The sequence below is a fragment of the Echinops telfairi genome, unplaced genomic scaffold (assembly GCF_000313985.2).
Source record: "Echinops telfairi isolate 266 unplaced genomic scaffold, ASM31398v2 ScPeMD7_25;HRSCAF=90, whole genome shotgun sequence".
NCBI classification, from domain to species: Eukaryota; Metazoa; Chordata; class Mammalia; order Afrosoricida; family Tenrecidae; genus Echinops; species Echinops telfairi.
In genome coordinates, this window is record NW_022103922.1 from 2,464,790 (window position 1) to 2,471,428 (window position 6,639).

Below are 6,639 nucleotides of genomic sequence, written 5' to 3' on the forward strand. Positions count from 1 at the left end.
AGTGAATGTGACAGTGAATGAGTGAGTGAGTGAATGAGTGAGTGGGTGAATGAGTGAGTGAGTGAATGTGACAGTGAATGAGTGAGTGAGTGAATTAAGTGAGAGACCCAGTGAGGGAGAGAATGAGAGAGAGTGAGAGAGAGTGAACAAGGAGCGTGCTGCACCCTCAGGGTGGCTCTCACCCATGGAGCAAGGCCAAGAAGGCCTGTCTCTGGCTCCCTCCCTCCCTCCAAGACGCTACCCTTACCCCTGGGGCAATGGGTCACCTGCCTCAGGAGACGAAACCTGGAGTTATCAATCCTCCTGCCCCCCCCCCCCCCCCGCCCCGCGTCACCCACCAGCCAGTTTCCATGGCCTTCACACCACTGGGGAGGACCCTCCTCCCTGAGCTGAGACCCAACGGGGCTGCACCCCGGAGGGAAGGTCCCCAGGGAGAGGGGCCCAGGCTCTGGGGGGCGGCCAGGCCTTGACCCCCCACCACCACCCCCCACCCCACCTACCCAATGTGGCCGTTGGGGTGGGGGCTCCTTACAGGGCTCTGCCCCACTTCCATCCTGGGCCCATCCTGGGACCCAGCAGTAAACGTGGTTGAAGCTAGAAGGGAACCCAGAGCCTGTCCAGGGAGGCCGCAGCCCCTGAGGCCCTGCCCAGACCCCAGGGCGAAGACCACTTGTGTCAGGAAAGGAAGACCCCCTAGAGTCCCCCCCTGGGGGAAAGGAAGGCATGTGGCTCCCAGCTGGCCCCCCTGCCATCACAGCTCTGCAGGAGACCGCTTCTCAGGAGGGGGCGGGAGGGGTAGTGTTGTGTCCCCCTGAGGTTACAGTTTAGAGTTGTGTGCAGGTGGAGGTTGGTGTGTGCAGGTTGTTGGTGTGGGGGGGGTTGTTTGTGCAGGTGGAGGTTGGTGTGTGCAGGTTGTTGGTGTGGGGGGGGTTGTTTGTGCAGGTGGAGGTTGTTGGTATGGGGGGGGTTGTTAGTGTGTGGGGGTTGTTGGTCTGTGCAGGTGGAGGTTGTTTGGTTGTTAGGGAAAACAGGTGTGTGTGTGAACTGTGAATTGGCAGGGGCGGCATCCTGGCTGAGGAGGTTGGGCTCACAATGCAGGGACATCGAACCTCTGTTTCCCCTGCGCTAGGCAGGCAGGGCCCAGGGGGATCCTGTGGATGGATGGACGGCACTCACACGTCTAGGAAAGACCATCACACAGGACAGACCCATCCTGAGGGTGCGTCCACGGCCCCCATCTCATAAACAAGCTCATGCAGAACCAACCCCCAGCCTCACCCACCCAGGACCAGAAAGGGGTGTTCTTCCTGGGTCTGTGCCCTGCTCCCTGGGGACACAGATCCCACCTGTGGACGTAAAGTGGGTGAGTAGACTGAATCCTTGGGAGCCCCTCCCCTGAGCTGCACGGGGCTGGAGTGGCACCCCACCCTGAGGTCCCTGAGGCAGTAAGAGCTCAGCAGTTCAACCTGAGCCCCCGGTTAGCAGCTTGGACCCACACCCCCAGAGGCGGCTAGGAAACAGGCCTGGCCACTCACTTCCGAAAAATCCGGCCACTACACAGCTGGACTGCTGAGAGTCAAGTCCCCACCATGGCAGTGAACAGCAGCCTTGGGGAGTCTCAGGGGACAGATATTCCCCCGAGACCCCCCAGGACATCAGAGCTGGCTACAGGTGCACAGACCCCACTGGAGGGACAGTGCCCACCCTGCCGGCCACCCACAGGTCATTGACACAGCAGCAGAGAGACGAGCCAGTGCGGGGGCGAAGCTGGGCCCAGCCCTGCCTTGTGGGAGGGCAGCAGGCACAGAGCCGGGAAGGGGCTTCATCACCCGGACAAACCTTGGAACACCTCAGCTGGTCAGAAGAAAGGCAGGCACAGCCAGGGGCTGTGGGCACCATCCCGGGCGGTGAGCCTCCAGCCCACCCCTCCAGGCCCAGTCCAGGGGAAGGGACGCAGGACTCCCACCGCAGCCTGCAGGACAGAGCAGAGCTGCCTCGTAGAGCGGCCTCATCTTCCTCTCATCTCGTAGCTGGTGGGTTCGAACCTCCGACATTTGAGTGAGTAACCTAGTGCTTACACACGGAGTCCCCAAACCAGAACCCAGACCACACTCACGGCCACCGAGTCCTGGAGACAGGGTAGACCAGTCCCCGTGGGTTTCTGAGTCTAACTTTGACCAGGAGCAGAAAGCCTCGTCTTTCTCCCAAGGAGTGGCTGGTGGTTTTGAACTGCTGACCTTACGGATCATAGCCCAGCTGGTAACCACTGCACCACCAGGGCTCCCAGGTTACCCCAAACCCGCGTGAGGCCCCCCTCTCTGCTCCAGTCTTAATCCAGGGGACGCCAGGTGGGCAGGGCTTGTCCAGGGCTCATGGCTCTGAGAAGCTTCCACAGAACCCAGGATGGAGTGGGATGCCCCTCCTGCCAACACTACCCCTCTGAGAGGTAGAGACTAGCGCTCGGGGCGCTGCCCACGTGCCTGCCCCCCATCCCTGCTCCAAGACCACAACACCTGTGAGGGACGGCCGTGCAACCCACTAAAGAGCGGGATTTGTCCCCAAAATCCACCACCCCCACCAGAAAAATCCAGGCCCAGATGGTGTTACTGGTGCCTCTACCAATCTCTCACATCTGTTTTCTTTGAATTAACTGACCTTCGAGTCCCCGGAGGGGACGCCCCTGGCCCAGCGACTCATCCCTAAAGGTGTTCGGTCGTGGCTAGGGAGTTTCCGGGACGTGGGTTTGACAGAGAATATTTGTGCATGGGGAGTTAGTTACCTTTCCTGCAAATATATCCCTGAAGGTGGTGGGACATACGGACAGGGAGAGCCTGTTCAAATTTGTATCCAATATTTCATATCATCTTAGGTCAATTATTTGACAAAATCTTTGACCGAGCATCAGAGAAAACTCTTGGTCAGGGCTTTGAGGAAAAAGCATTCATAACAAGATATTAACACGTTGAGGCTCACCCAGTAGACAGGGTTAATGTATCATGACCACGTGGGGGTTTACCCCAGGGGGGGCAAGCTTGGCCAGCCATTCGTAGAATTCATCATACAAACACAGGAGAGCCATGTGGTCCTCGCAGAGTGCGGTGAGGGAACATTCAACAAAATTCGAAATGCCTGTTAGGATTAAAAAAGCAATGGACACAGAGTGAAATCCAACCTCTCGGAAAGCTCAGAGTAGAAGGCACCTCCCTTGGACTGGCCAACGAGGGGTCTGCAAACAGCCGGCAGCCGACACACCACATTGGCAGCACCCTACAAACCCGAGCCTGTCCCCCGGGTCAAAACACCAACGTTTGTCTCCCTTGCCGTCTCCACACCAACGGGCTGCGTCCACCACCCGAGCCTATTCCAGCCGGAGGGACCCAGCAGGACCACCAGAGCCTATTCCAGCCGGAGGGACCCAGCAGGACCGAGCTGCACCTGAGGGCTGTCCAGGTCGTCAGTCGTTGTGGGGCAGACACCGTCATTTTCCTCCCACTCACAGCGGCCTTCGGTAGGGTTTCTGAAGCCGTCAGGAGTCAGGAGCACACAGCCTCATCCTGCTCTGGGGCGCGGCTGGTGGGTTTGAACTTCGGCCCTCTCAATTAGCAGCCATGTGCGTCACCGCGGGGTCGCCAGGGATCCTCAGCCATTGCTATCAGCAGAAGACACGGAGACAGAAATGGCATGGTGGCACGGTGGCGACACTCGTGGGCTCAACCATGGAAACGATTGTGAGGTGAGTCACGCAGGCCGTTCTGCTGTGCACTGGGCCGCTGTGTCCCAGAGCTGAGTCAAGGCGGAGCAGCAGCAGTAGCAGCACCGGCAGGCAGTGTTATTACTATTGACAGGAGGTACAAAAACAACCACCCAAACTAATAAGTAAATTTGGCCCGATTGCAGGATGCCAGGTGAGCACAAAAGCCCTCATTCTACTTCCAGGCCGGGTGTGTCTGGAAGTCCGCGGGGACATGGGATAAAGTGGTCACGGAATGGTCCACCTGATTCACAGCCTACAGTGTGCTGCAACAAACCAGAGGAAGGCGCTGGAACTAGCATGCACACAAGAAACTGTGGCAGGGTCATCTCCTGCCCCGTGAGCAACGGGGTGGAGTCCAGCCTGTCAATCAGGTCACAGCCAATCAGGCCTCTGTGTGGGCGTGGCTCCTTCCTGAGGATTCTGGGGACTCCTGTCTCCTCCCTGGAGGTGGGACACACGCGCTCCCTGTGAGACATTCCTGTTCACAAGCCACATGGAGGCACGCAGATGGAACCAGAGCGAGCCCTGGAGCTGGAGGAGCCACATCGAGACCCACGCCAGCACTGAGCTGCTTCCACCGCCACTGGATCCACCCATCGGCCTGTGATCTTCCTGCATTCGGCATCAATCCATATGTTGCATGAGTCTGAAGAGGAATTTATTGACTGGTATTGGACGTATGGGCTAATATCGGCCTCAGGGACTTGACGGGGACCGGGCTGGGATGTCTTCGTAATGGACAATCACTCTTCATAGAAAGCTCTTCCTTACTCACATGCGAGTGTCTCTGGGTTTGTTTCTGTCGTCTACCCAGACGGACACACACCCTGACAAATGCAGCATAAAGATCCAAGAGCTCTGGGCTGACAGAGGACAAAGCCCTGCTGGGGAGAGAGGATCATAAACAGAAACCAGATGAGCACCTAGCTGCGCAGCGTCCGTGAATATCGGACAGCACAATATCGGATACAACAATCCCAATCGTTGTATATCCCAACAGACCCTTGAGCGGAAATGTCCAAATGAAGTCTACGATGTGCTGGCACCGCGCGGGACCTAGACTAGCTATGGGGGTCCTTCACAGGAAGAGCAGAGTTGGCAGGGGTCTCCCACCCACTCCAAGGCCTTGTATAGACCAAGCAAGCGCACCGCGTCCAGGCAATGCCGACTTGTCACAGCCCTGTGCAGGGCTTCTGTGGCTGCCCATCTTTACGGGAGCGGACAGCCTCATCTTCCTGCCAGGGAGCAGCTGGGGGGGTTGAACAGACAACCTTTCAGCTAGCAGTCCAATGCTGACCCGACAGGGCCAGACTTTGCATAACAAATCCACACCGATCAAGACAGTTCAATATTAGTCTAGCATCTGCATATATGTATGTATATATATATATTCGTATATATCAGTTGATGTAGTGGTGATGCCAGATCAGCAGTTTAAAACCACCAGCCGCACCTCGGGAGAGAGATGGGGCTTTCTGCTCCCGTCAGTGGTTAGAGTCTCAGAAACCCCCAGAGGCAGTTCGATTCTGTCCCGCAGCATTGACTCAATGGCAGTGTTTGTGGTTGTCGATTTGCATGGGGGAGCAGAGTGCCCATGGATGGGCAGGGGTCCAGGTGAAAGCTCATTCCAGCGATCAATTGGGGTCTCTCCGAGAAGACACCCTTTTCTTGAGAACCCCTCAGGCCCTGGTGGGCAGCCTAAGGATGCAGCAGAGCTCAGGCTTGGGGCTCTGGGAGATCTGTTCGAGTCCCACCCCAGCACGGTGCCCCAGGACAGTCCCTCACACTGAGCCCAGAATTGCTGTCCATGAAGTGGATTGGGGAAGAGGACCCCAGGTCAGTCCTGGGGAGAGGTGGCTACCTCCTGCCCTCTGACCTGGGCCCCAGAGGAAGCAGGCAGGCTTCGTCCCGAATGCCCACCCTCTTCCCTCGGGCAGCTTCTATAGACCCCAGGCAGGATCCCCCAGCAGCTCCCATGAGTAGGACCTGGCAGGAGAAAATCCGGCTATGGTCAGCACCCCCAACTCACCTGGGGAGACTGGGACTGCCCTGTCCCATGAGCAGGTGGAGGCAGGGCCCCTGCAGTGCCTGCCTGGGCCGGGCAGCTCTTGGCTCCAGAAGCTGCACGCCATTCCAGAAACCCCCCTCCCCCTCCTTCCTTCTGAGATGTTTCCAGCCCTCTGAGCACTAGCTTCAAAACGCACCTGCCTTCCCTCTCTCGTGCTGAGAAGCAGGCGGTCTGAATTGATCTCTGTCTTTGGGAAATGACCATGGCTTCTCATGCACCCAAAGCTGGAGGGGGCCCAGGTCCACAGGCTGAGCCAGGACACCCCCATCGACCAAGTCCGTCCAGGACACACAACCACCGCCTCCCAGACTGCTGCTGGTGTCGGCTACGGCCACACAGCAAACTCGGCAAAACAGAGCCGCTTACGGCCCTGTGCGGTCCTGTCTCGTGATCATCTCGTGGGTCAGGAATGTGTCAGAGGCCACCTGGGCAGTCCTGGGCCACGCGGCATTCGTGGGCGCCCTCACGGGAAGGCCGTGGCAGTTGGTCTGGCCTGGAGGTTTCTGAGCTTCTCGCCACGTGTCTGGCTCCTGGGGAGGCGGCACGGGTGTGGAGACCACGCTGCTCTCAGCATAGCTGGGCTTCCTGTCTGAGGCGGAGGGGCAGAGGCTGAGGGTTTCTCCTCATTTTGAGTTATGTGGAATCATATTCCCATGTTACTCTGGTGTTAAGCAAGTCACAAGCCAGCCCCGATTCACAGGAAGAATTAGGCTCCATCTTCCAGGGAGGCGTTACTTAGGAAAGGCTTCCTAGCTCCTCGGTTAGCTCTGCAGCAACCTCAAGAGAAAGATACCTTATCACAATCATCAGCATCATC